Source organism: Panthera uncia (assembly GCF_023721935.1).
Source record: "Panthera uncia isolate 11264 chromosome C1 unlocalized genomic scaffold, Puncia_PCG_1.0 HiC_scaffold_4, whole genome shotgun sequence".
Classification (NCBI taxonomy): Eukaryota; Metazoa; Chordata; class Mammalia; order Carnivora; family Felidae; genus Panthera; species Panthera uncia.
Window position 1 is genome coordinate 25,249,595 of NW_026057585.1, and position 13,550 is coordinate 25,263,144.

The 13,550-nt window shown below is 40.0% G+C and overlaps 1 protein-coding gene across 1 annotated transcript in view; it reads right to left on the reverse strand.

The window, feature by feature from the left end:
* TLCD4 (TLC domain containing 4) overlaps positions 1-11,026 on the reverse strand; it is a 95,271-nt gene extending 84,245 nt beyond the window's left edge. Inside the window, exon 1 of the mRNA XM_049616768.1 lies at positions 10,798-11,026. The gene's annotated coding sequence lies outside the window, so the exon portion shown is untranslated. The remainder of the gene's footprint in view (positions 1-10,797) is intronic.
* Positions 11,027-13,550: the final 2,524 nt, after the last annotated feature.

Consider the following 13,550-nt stretch of genomic DNA (forward strand, 5'->3'; position numbering starts at 1 on the left):
TAAAAATAAAAAATTAAAAAAAAAAAAACGAAAACAGAAATGCTACAGAAGCAGAGTCTCGGGAGGTCGAGGTAAGAGCTCTGCAATCTAAGAGCAAAGCGCCCCAGGAGAGTGTGTGGTGATCCCGGAGACCTCAGAGTTGCAGAACTGGGCCTGGAAGTCAGTCAGACTGGGAGTTGTATTCCAGTTATGTCTCTGTCAAAAGATAATTTTCAGAAAAAGCTAAAACTATGACTCTGGTACAAAGAAAAAAAAAACATTAAAGACTTCATTTAACTCATTCAATGAGGGAACCAGGCAGATGTTGTAACCTGGTCGAAACAGAATCCAAAAGAAACACACTTACAGGGCTATAAAATGGCTTGCACATGACAAAAGGCTACCATCAGATAATCCAGAAAGATGTGCAATAGCTCAAAGACAGTGAATCGGGTGGGTCTAGAAAATGTCCTCTGGGCAATGCAGTTCTCCACTGAAACATAAAATTTTTTCTACACCTCTTGTTAGCTGTGTGACTTTGAGTATGTTACTTAACTTCTCTGAGCCTCAGTTGCTTTATCTATAAAATGGTAATAAGACTTCATAATTTAAAAAAAACCATTTTAATGGGGATAATACTAATATTGCTCTTGTGAGAATGAAATGAGTTAATGAGCACCAAGCGCCCAGGATGATGTCAAGCACGTGATACTCGAGAAACATTACATAGTGGTGCTAGGACTAGTGGTAGTCTTACCACTGACTCTAAGTTCCTTGAGATTCATCCTCATTTATTAATGGCTGTATTCAGTCAGTCAACCAATGTGTGTGAAATACCTATTCATGCGAGGTTTGGGTGGATAATAAAATAGTCCTTTGTCATCAAGAAGTCTGGGCCAGCAAAGGAGATGAGAACTTAGGCAAATGATTATAAGGGGATATAATAAGTGAAAATAAAGGTATGTGAGCACAATTGACAAAATGGCCAACCATGTGTGCAATGTACAGAATGCTCACAGAAAAGCATTATAAAGGGGAATTCGAGCTGAATCTTAAAGGGTGAGCAGGAAATCACTAAGAAAGCACAGTGTGCTCACAATTACTGTGCTAGATCATTATGCTTGTTAATCTTATTTAATTCACAGAAGAGCCATATAATAATAGCTCTATTATTCACTCTAACTGAATACTTACTTTGTGCCAGGTGCTGTTTTAAATAACCATCACTATCCTATTTTATGAAGAAAAAATCCTGAGGCTTAGAGAAATCATGTAACTCTCCCAAGATGATACAGCCAGTGAGTGGCAAAGCCACAATGCATCCCAGATAACTCTTTCCAAAGTGTAGGAAATATCATCTCAATTTACTAATAGAAGAATCAAAACCGAGAGAGATTATGAGATCTCCCAGAAAGACTGATCAGAAATTGTGTCCTTGGTTTCAAAGGCCAGGCAGATAGGAAGGAAACATACTGCAGAAACAAGGAGAACACGCAAAACCCTAGAAGCGTGGAGGAGCTTAGCATGGTCCCAGGAACCAGAAATGTTGGGAAGTCAACATGCATTTATGGAAACAGCAATAAAAGATAAGACCAGTCAAGTAGGCAATGACTGTGAGAAAACAAATTATGCCATACTAACTATTGCAGACTCTGCTCAGGAGGGTATGAAAGCAATGACAGATTTTAAACAAGGGAATGGGTTCAAAGGTTTAGAAATTGGGGGCAAGGCAAACACTTATGAGACAGCAAAGACTAGTATTATTGAGATCAAGACTTTTGAAGTCAAACAACCTGCCACTTATCATGACCTAAGTAAGGCGAACCCCTTTGAGGAGAACCTCTCGTCATCTGTAAAATGAATATAATAATAGTGTCATCATGAGGCTTAAATGAAAGAAGGTAGGTAAGCATCTGCTACTGTACTTCAGATCTAATAGGCATTCAGTACATGACGGTGGTGTTACTAACAGCTGTTTATTACTACTTTTGTTGTGATACAAATACACAGAGACCTAGTTTAGGTTTTTTTGAAGGAAGAACATGTTACAATACTCTTTTACCTGGGTTGTTTGATTTGTTCAGACACAGTAGATTGATTTATAGCAAAACAGCAAAGCCCAGGAACACAAAAAGAACCAGATTTCAGGAATGGCATGAGGTTAAGGGTTCCGTTTATCAAACATTTCTTGTGTCCCCACTGTGTGTGTCTAACATTTTATTACGTGGTACCTATCTAAAAATAATTAAGACATGATCTCTTTTCACAGGGAGGCAACAGGTTACAATATAGTTACTTTGGTGCCGCCTTATCCGAGAATCTTGGCCTCCTCTCTTATTTACAACCTCACCTTCCCCTAAGGTCTTATTCTTACACTACTCTTGCAGAAATGATCTTGGTTTCCCTACTTGGTTACCTGCCCTTCTCCTCCACCTTGGACTACTTCTTTTCTTGGCTATTCCAGCTGGACATATCACATTACACCTATTTGATCCAAACCTATCCTTAGTACCCTGGTTCTGAGCCACCTTGTTACTATGGTCAAGTTAAACCAATTTTCTCAACAGTTGGTCCTAGAAGTCTTCTCAGAGGAAAGCACCTAGATGAGTTATTGTGAGTAGATGGTATGATCAAGAGCTGGGTTTAGCAAGAGACAGGATCATAAGAGACCAAACTGTTCCACATCAGACACTCACTTCGGTGTATGAAAGAAATAGTTAGAAAAGAGAAGAGAAAGAGAGAAAAGAGATGGAAGACAGAGTAACTTCACAGCACACCTAAAATATTTTTATAACATTTATAATAAAATAGTATATATTTTTATAACACTCTATCTTCTTTGCATTTTTTGACTCCTCTCATGTCTTCCAAATCTTCAGTAAACCTTCCATAATCCTTAAGCTCCCATCCCTCTCCACAAACACATACACCATGTGAGTGGGGGTGGGGGTGGGGTAAGTGAAGAAATGACGGGACCAAGGTCCACTCTAAAAGAGAAAAGGAGCAAAATGGAGACAGCAAACCCTGAACAGAGTCCATTACTGAACCCAATAGTAGGAGCAGGGCCCAAGGTAATGCTCAAATCATACATGTTTGGGAAATTGGCAAAACAATCAGAGGTACTGTGCTCATTTAAGAGTTGTGTAATAGGGGCCTGAACCCATTTTAACATGTTAAAAAACAAAACAGATGATCTTAGCTGATATCCGGGTCATGATTTGTTGAGAGTCATTCATGATTTGGTACAAACTCCATAGGTATGCCTTTCCGACTTTCCTACTGCCTTCCCCACAGCTGACCACCATTGTCCTACCCATGTCACTGTAACAGTCACCATGGGATCAGCAAACATTTTCTTGAAAGGGCAGGACAGTCAGAATAGAAGCAGCTAAAGACAATATGTAAATGAATGGGTATGGTTGTGTTCCAATAAAACTTTATTTACAAAATCAGGTGGTGGACTTTCTATCCTGCTCCTTCTGTTCTCCACATTATAATCAGAGTACTCTTTCAAAATGTGATTCCTCTGCTTAAACACTTGATTGGCTTCCCATTGGTCTTAGGATACAGTCTAAATTCCTTAACAGGGTAAATAAATTTCACCTCATTATCTCCTCTCTAGCCATTTCTGGCTCTGAACTCAATTTTTCAGCACTACTGAACGGCTTTAAATCCCACAAAGTTCTGGTTATCTCTTCCTTCCATGCATTTGCATATGCTGTTCTTTGGCCTGGAATCTTCTTCTCTTCCCCCAATCCTCTGACTAGTTGATCCTTTCTCATCTAAATTTCAAGTTTCACATTAAGTCTAACTTCCTCCAGGAAGGTTTCCCTGATTCCTAAATTCTCACAAAGTGCTGAGATTGCTGGTTTCATTGTCTGATTCTCCTGCTAGTTTGAAGCTCTAGGAGGACAGGAAACTGATTTGCCCCTCACCACTGTATTCCAAAGTACTCAATAAATAATTGGTGAATAAATGGATTCTTGACTGATGAGGAAAGAAAAGACAAGAACCAACCTAAAAATGAAGGGGGAGGGCCCTCAAAGGCTAATTGGTGGAAGGCAAGCTAAGATTTGTTTGAATTGTTCCCTCTAATCCAAAATCAGCTTCTAGAGCACTTTGCTTTCTATTGTAGCTTACCAAGAGGTTTGGGAAACATACACTACATTGTCCAGACTTTCTGATGCAGCAACCACAGTCCCGAACGGTTTCACTTCTGCCTTGGTCTCCAGATGTAATCTGTTCACCCTCTCTTTGGCACCTGATCTCTCACCTCACATCCTGTTTACAGTCTTGTATATAGTGTACTTTATATTTGGTAATTACCCTCGCAGAGAGATCTTGGCCTGCCTTTCTGACCAATACTCAGTTTCGGATATCACGTGGCAGGCATATTCTACAGGCCAGGCTCATGGGCTTCCTCTATACACCAGGCCTCACTTAATCACTTAGTCCTCCTAGCCTCACAATGGTATCAGAAATCTGCTCTTATTATTTCCACTTTACAGTTCACAAAAAGTAAGACCTAAAGGGAGAGAATAACTTGCAAAAGAAACAGAACCAAAGGCAGAGCTGAGATGGAAGGGATGCAAGTCTGACTCCAGAGCTCGAGTTGCTACCCTCATACTACTTTGCAGTTCTTCTAGGACTGTGTTTTCTTACCTGTCTGTGTGCCCCAGAGGGCTTTGGTGGGGCTCCCACACAGTTCATCCTAAATCTCACAGACAGCGTGCAAACAAGGCAATCATAGTAACACCACGGTCACTGTGCTAAGTGCTGTTTATGTAAGTGTTCCCTCATTTAACCTGCTCAGACCCTAAAATGAAAGATAAGGTTAGCCCTATTTTACAGATAAGGAAATAGAGGCACAAAGAGGTAAAATAGGTGTCCAAGTTCACACAATTAGTAATGGGAGGACCTAGGATTTACACTTGGACACTCTTGACTCCACAACCCACATTCCTAGGCAAGAAGAGAATACACAGGGAGATTAAAAGCACAAAGGATTCTTCAGGCCTCATAAGATGATGTGACAATATATGGGTGAGGGTGAATGATTCAGGCTTTACTCATCCCAGATAGGAGATTACAACCAAGGATTTCTTAGTTAGTTATTGCTGCCTAAACAATCACAAAATTTCATGGCTTAAAATAATAATCATTTATTAGCTAACACTTCTGTGGGTCAACAATCTGGGCTGGACTTGGCTGAGAAATTCTGCTGGTTTTGCCTGGGCTCACTCATAGTGACAGTCAGCTATGGCAGCTTAGCAGGAGCTTTGATGGCCCAAGGTGGTTTCTCTAGGGTCAAGGCCAGCTTCATGGGCATGCAACTTGCGCTGACTTTATTGTTCTGCTATTCCTGTCTTGAGATTCTCAATAATTATAGAATAAAGAGGCTACTGGGCCTTGCAAATTATGTCACCGGTCATGCTGGTGGTTCATGCTGGATGCCAGCTGGGCATCTTTTACCACATAGCCTCTCATTCTCAAAGAAGTCAGCCCACATTTTTTCACATGATGACAGAAGCTTGCCAAGAGGGTGACAGCAAAGCTTGCAAGGCTTCTTACTCTAGACTCACAATTCCCACCTCCTTACTTTTGCTGCATTTTACTGACCAAAGCAAGTCACAAAGCAAGCCCAGATATTAGGAGGTGGAGATCCAGAATCTACTTCTTGATAGGAAGAACAGAAAAGTCACAGTGCAAGGGGGCATATATAGTGGGGGGATGAGTTTGTGACCATTAATTGCAATCTATCACAGAGCAGGTACATGTTTAAACAAAAATAATTTTAGTCTTGGCCATATTGTGATTATGATCTCTCCTGCGGTCAGTCCAGGCAAAGGTGTCCTGGATAACTTTGGTACAGCTGACCCTTGAACAACATGGCAGTTAGGGGCACTGACCCCCATGCAGTCAAAAATCTGCACATAAATTTTGATTCTACAAAAATTGAACTACTAATAGCCTATTGTTGACTGGAAACCTTACTGATAACATAAACAGTCGATTAACACATTTTGTATGTTATACACATTGTATACTGTATTCTTACAATAAAGTAAGCTACAGAAAAGAAAATGTCAAGAAAATTATAAGGAAAATATATTTACAGTCATGTACTGTAAAAAAAAAAAAAGTCACATATAAGTGGACCTGTACATGTTGTTAAGGGTTAACTATAGTTGGATAATACAGATCTAGAACATAAAAGGGAATCCTGGCATGACATACAGGTTTGGGAGTTGTCAACATGTAGGTGATAGGTTTCTGAATAAGCAAATCAGAATCCCCAGAAAGATTGCATTAATTAAGGCAAAGGTAAACAAAGAAGTTCACTTGATCCTTCAGACACTCAAATATCTGAGTGTACTCTTCTTCCCAAACCTCTTGACCTCTCTCTCCTCTTAAGAGAGACCATATGTGGGCCTATCCAGGCACCGGGGCACCAGGCACCCCACTTGATTCCCACTCTTAACCCAATATGCAGTGGTGAAGCAGGAATAGAATTAATTATAACAAAACTTCCATTTCAAAAAGGACAGAATGGGAACATGCAACAACCAATAGTCCTTCCTAGTTTTTTTTGCAGACAGAAATTCCTGCCCTGGCCATGGAAGGAGTTCCCTGATTAACCCACCTGGATGCATTTGGTTATGCCCACAGTGCCCCCTGGGTTCAATATTCCAGGAGGTTCTCCCTTGCCTGTAATCCTCCAAGTTCAAAATTTCAGTGAATATTGGAGAGTATGCTTTCCTGGAGATGGCTTGAGGACACAATGATTGGCTTTTGCACATCAGATTTTGGGTTTCTTTGGCAATACAATTCCTCAAGATCTTAGGAGGCTTCCATGCTATTCATCTCCAATCTGTTACATGTGCCAGAAACTATACCCAAAGTTCTTTTCTGGACTGAGCTCTTAAACTTGTTTATTCTCTAGTTTCTATGCTTTATTTGTTCTTCTTTTCATTCTTTTAATGGTGGCTACTGTGAGGTAATCTTTAAAAAAATAAGTGAGGGTAACACCCCTAATCTGACCTTTGCTGCAAGGCTAGATTTCTTTGGCTAAGGGATCTTAACGGGTGGGCTTTAAGAAAGTCTCTGAAAAACAGTCTTCTCCTGTTTGACTATAGAAATAATTGGATTTTCCAACCTTGTGAGGCCCCAATTTTCTATATGCTCTATTTCCTTCCATCTCTCTTTGAAAACCCATCATTTCCTATGTGAGCTCATTTCTTTCTTGAAAAACCTTCCTGAACTAACCAAGGAACAACAGTTACACATTTGTATTCTGGTTCTTTCCAAATGCTTCCTCTAAAATGCAGCCATATGAGAAACATGGTCAGTCTTCCAAATTGAGTAAGATTTTTACCAAATGTTTTGCAATGGCACTACAAGAATCACCAGTTTTCCAGCTTGTAAGATCTGTTTCTTCACTGACAATTCTCTGACCATTTAGGTAATACTATATGTTTTAAGATTTTGTTAGAGGTCCCCCATTTCCAGGTATCAATTTTTGTATTAAAGGCTAAGTTGCTGTCACAGAAACCCCAGAAAGCAGTGAAAAATGAAAGTAAAGAAATGAAAAATGAAAATAATTTCTTCCCTTCTCACCTAATAGTCGGGCCTAGACTGAAAGGGCACTCTGTTCTGTGAGGTCATTCAGGACCCAGATTCCTTCTATCTTGTTGTTCCAGTCTCTCCTAGGATGTCTTCCTCATCTTGATGGATGCAACTGGTCATAGACCCATCCATGGAGGAGACAGCAAACAATGCAAGGCAAGCCACCTTCTTTCAAAAAGGTAAGGACAAAGTTGTACTCTCCACTTCTAGTTATAGTCCATTGGCAAGAACGTCCCCACAAAACCATACTTACCTGTAAAAGAGGACAAGAAGGAGTCTCCAGCTAAGCGAACATGCACCAGAAAGAACAGATGTTATGGTGGCAGCCATTCATCTGCCACAGAAGAAGAAAGGATTACCAAAGTTAAGAATCTTTAGAAATTCAAAGACCAAAATGTGGTAAGTAGGAATTTATTTCTTAGAAGGAAAGAGAACAGCAGTGTGACAAAGAATAAAAGAAAGGGAAAATCCAGCTGGTGGCTACGCAAGTTTCCATTTTATTATTTCTAGTATCTTCCAAGTATGTTTTTAAGTTTTTTTTTTATTTTAAGGGAAGTAGATAAAAGAAAAACTAAAGAAGAATATCAAGATAGAACAATAGTGATGTGAGGAGAATCAGAAGAAAATATAGTAATGAAAGTCAATGGGAGGAAAAAAAAATGCAATTGCCTGAGAGAAGAGAAGAAAGGCTAGAAAAGGAAATGCTCTTCTGGACTCAAAAATCTAGAGGTTCGTGGTGAATCACTGTGGCAGAAGCTAGATTGCTGCGAAATACAGAATGAAAATGAACAAAGAAAAATAAGGCAGCAAACATGGACTTGTCTCTTTTAAAAACACTGAGTTTTTGGCAAAAAAAAAAAAGAGAGAGAGAGAGAGAGAGAGAGAGAGATAAAATGGTAACTAGTTATGACTAGTTCCACTTACGTGTGGACTAAGATGAGAACCAGCCCCCAGGGACCACGTTGGGGTATTGGGTTCTGGAGATGAGGGTGACCTCCAATTCCAGCTGCCCAGCATATACATAATGTGTGCCCTGAACAGCTGGAAGGCAAAGTGCTCTGCATCTTAGGCTGGTAAAGTTTTCCCCAAGTTCAGAACTACTCTTGGATACAGTGGTTGAATCCCACAGTAATGGGGTCCTGGGGCCTCGAGAGACAGTGCCTCCATCTACTCCACTCTCAGTTGCCATGTCTGCATGAGATAGATGGCTTGTTCCCTGGACAATCAGGGATCTAAGCTCGCATGGAAATGAAGGACCCAAAACATCTCAGCCACAGGTGGACTTTGGGCAAAACCCTTCCTCTTCAGAATATCAATTGTGGGGAGTGGAGGGGGGCAATAAATCAATAGATATGAATGAACCAGAGGAATAAGAATCAGCAATAGTAAAATATAAACATTAGGTACTTTCATTTGGCAGACCAAACTAAAAATAACTCACTTCTACCCCAAACTCCCATAAGAGACCCAGAATCAACAAATTCTACTTAAAGTTGCTGCTGTTTCTGCAAAGTGGAAGAGAAAGTAGCAATCTCTTGTTCTTATACTATAAGGCCAAAATTCTTTTTAAAAAAAAAAAAGAATATTTCATGAATAAAGGAGAAGAGTGTATTGTCTCTGAGGAAAAGAAGTGCTTCTTGTTGCAATGTGTGCTTACATTTCAGAAGACACAGAGATCACTTTGGTGGGAGACTAACCAACTATCGGAAGATTCACCTTCACCCTCAGTCATGAGACTTAAGCCCATTATCCTCTGGAGCCCCAAATGACTGACTTAAAAAGAAAAAAAAAAGAATGCTCATTCTGATAAAGTCTGAGGTATTGGGATATGGAAAAAGAAACCAAGAAATAAAGCCTCCTTTGATGGAAAGTGGTTGAATATTTCTGAAGGATGAGAGAGACCGCCAGAATGAGAGACTTAGAAGAAAGAAATGTAAAAAAAATGGAGAGGAAGCATCTGAAAATCCCTTTCTTGGGTGGTTTGTCAAGTATTTTCAGAAAGTTATGGTGGTGGCTGCTAGGGAACACAGACAGGCTAAGATAGGGCAAATCTGACATACCCCATTTACTTGTTTTATCAGAGAAAGGCTCTGTTTCTTTTTGTAGGAGCAAATCAGGTCTGCTCAAATTCAACCAAGCTCTTAGACACTCAGACACTCTTTGGGTCAGTACACCATAGAGGGATCCATTATGCATAGGACAGTGTCATTCTAGGGCAAGGCCTGTGTCAATCAATACCTATTTCTGTAGCATTGAGAGGGCCATGCTTCCTCCATATGCTGAGAGGAACCCTCCACATGCTAGGAGTCCACAGAATAGGCTGCCTGGCTACATGATGAGGATGACTGCCTCTCAAAAACTGAAATAAAACTGCTCTGTGCTCACCAGAAGGCTTCAGTTCCATGAAATAGCCCAATTGCATAGAAATAGACTGGGAGTGGAAAAACACTCTGGCAAAAGTGTAAAAGGTGTGGTTAAAGACTGGAGTGCCATTTTCATGTGGTTGGGCTGTGCTTGGCTGGTAGTTTCAAGGAGTTATGCTGAGCCAGACTGATTGAGGGAGGGTTTTATTGATTTTGCTTTTATTTTTTTAATGGGAGAGACTTGAGCTTTATAGGCTAAGGATAAAGACACAGCGAGTCAGTGGTTACATTCAGGAAAGACAGGGCATAATTGATGGAGGACACTGACCATAAAAGGTTTTATTTAGTTTATAGCATTTGTTCAGAAAGGGAAATTTTATTAAAGATTCTTTTAAATTTCCAAGTTAAGATGCAGTTATCCCACAATTCCCTAGGTAAATACTAATTAAGTATTACAAAGTGGTAAGACTTTCTCAGGTTCATTTAAGTTGTCTTTTAACTTACTCCAAAACAAATACAACCAGCAAAGTCCCATCGGAGTACTAGTGTGGCGAAGGGAATCTTAAGTTTGGGAAACAGCTAAGTCATCTGAGATTTCTATCAAAAGCTGTTGTTGGTAAATTAACAAGCCTGTTTGTAACAAATTGAGAAGGGATTCCCAATGAAGAGGGTACCTAATGTTAAGGAAATATGAACAGGATATTAAATAAATCATGGAGACGCTGGGAACAAACAAGGTTAAAGGGCACAGCAAGAGCTATTTACCTGCTGTTGTAAAGTGTATTCACATATTATTTACACAACACTTCCAAGAGAAAATAACACTAACCTTTAAGAAGCACATCTGTATATTTCATTCTTCTTATCCCCTTCTTCTAACGTAACATGTTTTCTGCATTAAGTACCTTCCCTAGGTAACATCACCATATTCCTGAAGCCACTAGATGGCCACAGTATATCCACAGGAAATCAAATCAAAGCAGCAGCAGTGATGATTTAGCGTGGTAAAGCCTCAACTTCCTCACCTACAAAATAGGGATAATAACAGTGCTTAAGTTCATAGGAGGTAATGAGGGGTAGTTGGGAAAGTACATAAATGCCTACAAAATGGTAGCCTGCATGTTTTTATCATGCATGTGAATTTCACACGTTGACCATGTTTTCTCTTCATAGAAAGTTAAGGAATAATGTATAGTCAGATAAGAGAGAAGATATAAATTTGTGTGTTTCTAACAAGGACAAAGAGCACTACCGCAGCAAAAAAAGAATTTGGGGGAGGGCGGTGCTGGGTGGCTCAGTCAGTTAAGCATCCGACTCTTGGTTTCAGCTTAGGTCATGATCTCATGGTGCATGAGTTCAAGACAGGACCTGAAATTTTTGGGCTCCCTCTCTCTGCCCCTCCCCCACTCATGCTCACACATGCACTCTCTCTTCCCTCTCTCAAATAGACATTGAAAAAAAGCATATGGCAATCAAGTTTCAGGGTCTGTAAATAAAGTTAAAAAAAAGAATTTGGGAACGATATTGTAAAAAGGGCAGATGTACAATGAAGAAGACAAGACAGACTTGATAGACGTGCCAGGCAGAGGCTTTTCGGGGAAGGAGGGTTTGGATGAGAAGAAAACTAATTCGCAAGATTTCAAAGACAAACAGTGTTTAGTGCAGAAACAGAGTTGTTTCTGATTTTATTTATAGGTCTAAAACTGGAAATATGGTAACTGAAAAGAGCTATTACTGCTGTGGTTGTCATTAATAAACAGTACGACATGGTGTGATACCATGATTGTCTGGAAATGTATTTTTAAATGAGATTTTAATGTCTAGTTAAATTTGGAACTGATAAGGCATTTTGTGTATATAGGGCTAGGGCAAGGAATTTATAAAGATATCTGGAAAGATGTATCTGAGATAAGTGAACATAAGGTAAGGCAATAAAATTAGTGTGTCTAGTAATTTCACTGCAAATTTATCTTTTTTTTTTTTAATTTTTTTTTTAACGTTTATTTATTTTTGACACAGAAAGAGACAGAGCATGAACGGGGGAGGGTCAGAGAGAGAGGGAGACACAGAATCTGAAACAGGCTCCAGGCTCTGAGCTGTCAGCACAGAGCCCGACACGGGGCTCGAACTCACGGACCGCGAGATCATGACCTGAGCCGAAGTCGGCCGCTTAACTGACTAAGCCACCCAGGCGCCTCCACTGCAAATTTATCTTAAAAAGGCATGAATCAAGAGTGATTATACACAGAGAGACAGACAGACAGATATATATCTATTTAACCTGGTATCATTTTGGAATGCAGTTGGACAAAAATCTAGAAAACAGAGAAGCAACTCTTTACTGGAATATGAAAGAACCACTGAAAAAAATTTTTTTTGGTAGGGTCTATGCCCGACATGGATCTTGAACTCACAACTCCTAGATCAAGAGTTCAATTTCACCAACTGAATCTGCCAAGTACCCCTGAAAAAGCCACATTTTAAAAATCCTTTGCCTGCTATTTAGTTCTAATTTTATAAAGGAAAAGTTAGTCATAGTAAATAGCATTATATTTCTATCTTCCTTCCTTTGGTATATATAGCACAACAGCTGGTGTAAATATATGATGAATACTTTTAATGATACTGTAGAAGGGAAGAGTGTGAGCCTTTTGGAATTCTGACTGCCAATTCCTGGCTGTGTGACCCAGAGCGAATGATCTCTCTATACCTTAATGTCTTCATTTGTAAAATGGTATCATTATAATGCCTACCTTGTAGGGTTATTGTGAGAATTAGTTAATTCATGCTCCAAGTGCCTGCATACAGTAAGCACAAAATAAATGCCAATTACGTATTAACAATTGCCTTAGCCTTCAAGGGTTAGCATTCAAGGAATCCTAGCAAGTGGCTTTATCCAGGAAAGACTGCAATGTAAACATATATTAGCATATCTCACAAGGACTTGGCTATCATGCAGATCATTTGGGTTGTACAGGGACAATTTCTATCACCTATCCTACCCAACCTTGCAGAACATCTTTAATGGTAAGGCATACTACCATCAGTCCTGGTGTTCACAGTTCTGTCTGTGGCCCACACTAAGAACTCCCTTCCAGCTTTACCCTACCATGTCATGGGCAAACATAATGCTGACCAAAGCGGTCTTTCTGGCTCTTGCAGAAGAGCTTCAGTCTTCTTTATCCCGCACTTTACTACCCTCATTAGGATCGAAGATTGTTGAACTCTGGTGGGAAGGGGCCTAACTGCCAGGGTCCCTAGTGTCCCATACTCCAAGCAGTCCATGAAAGCATGGGCTGGGTGGCTTTTCTCTAGGAGGCCCTGTCAAGAGGTGTGCAGTTCACATAGTCAGGCTCATTGTTAAGTCACTGCTTGGGTATTAACTCTTACTGCCTTACCACTGTACCCCCAACAAGTTGCACATACTAGGTACTAGTAGAACTGAACTGAAATGAATTGACAGCCTGCCCTCATCCCTATTTACTTCAATGCCCAGAAGCCTTCCAGATTAACCATTATCATCCTGATTCTTACCTCCACGGTTATTTGTAAATTCCCCCAATCTGAACCAACTCGCATTCC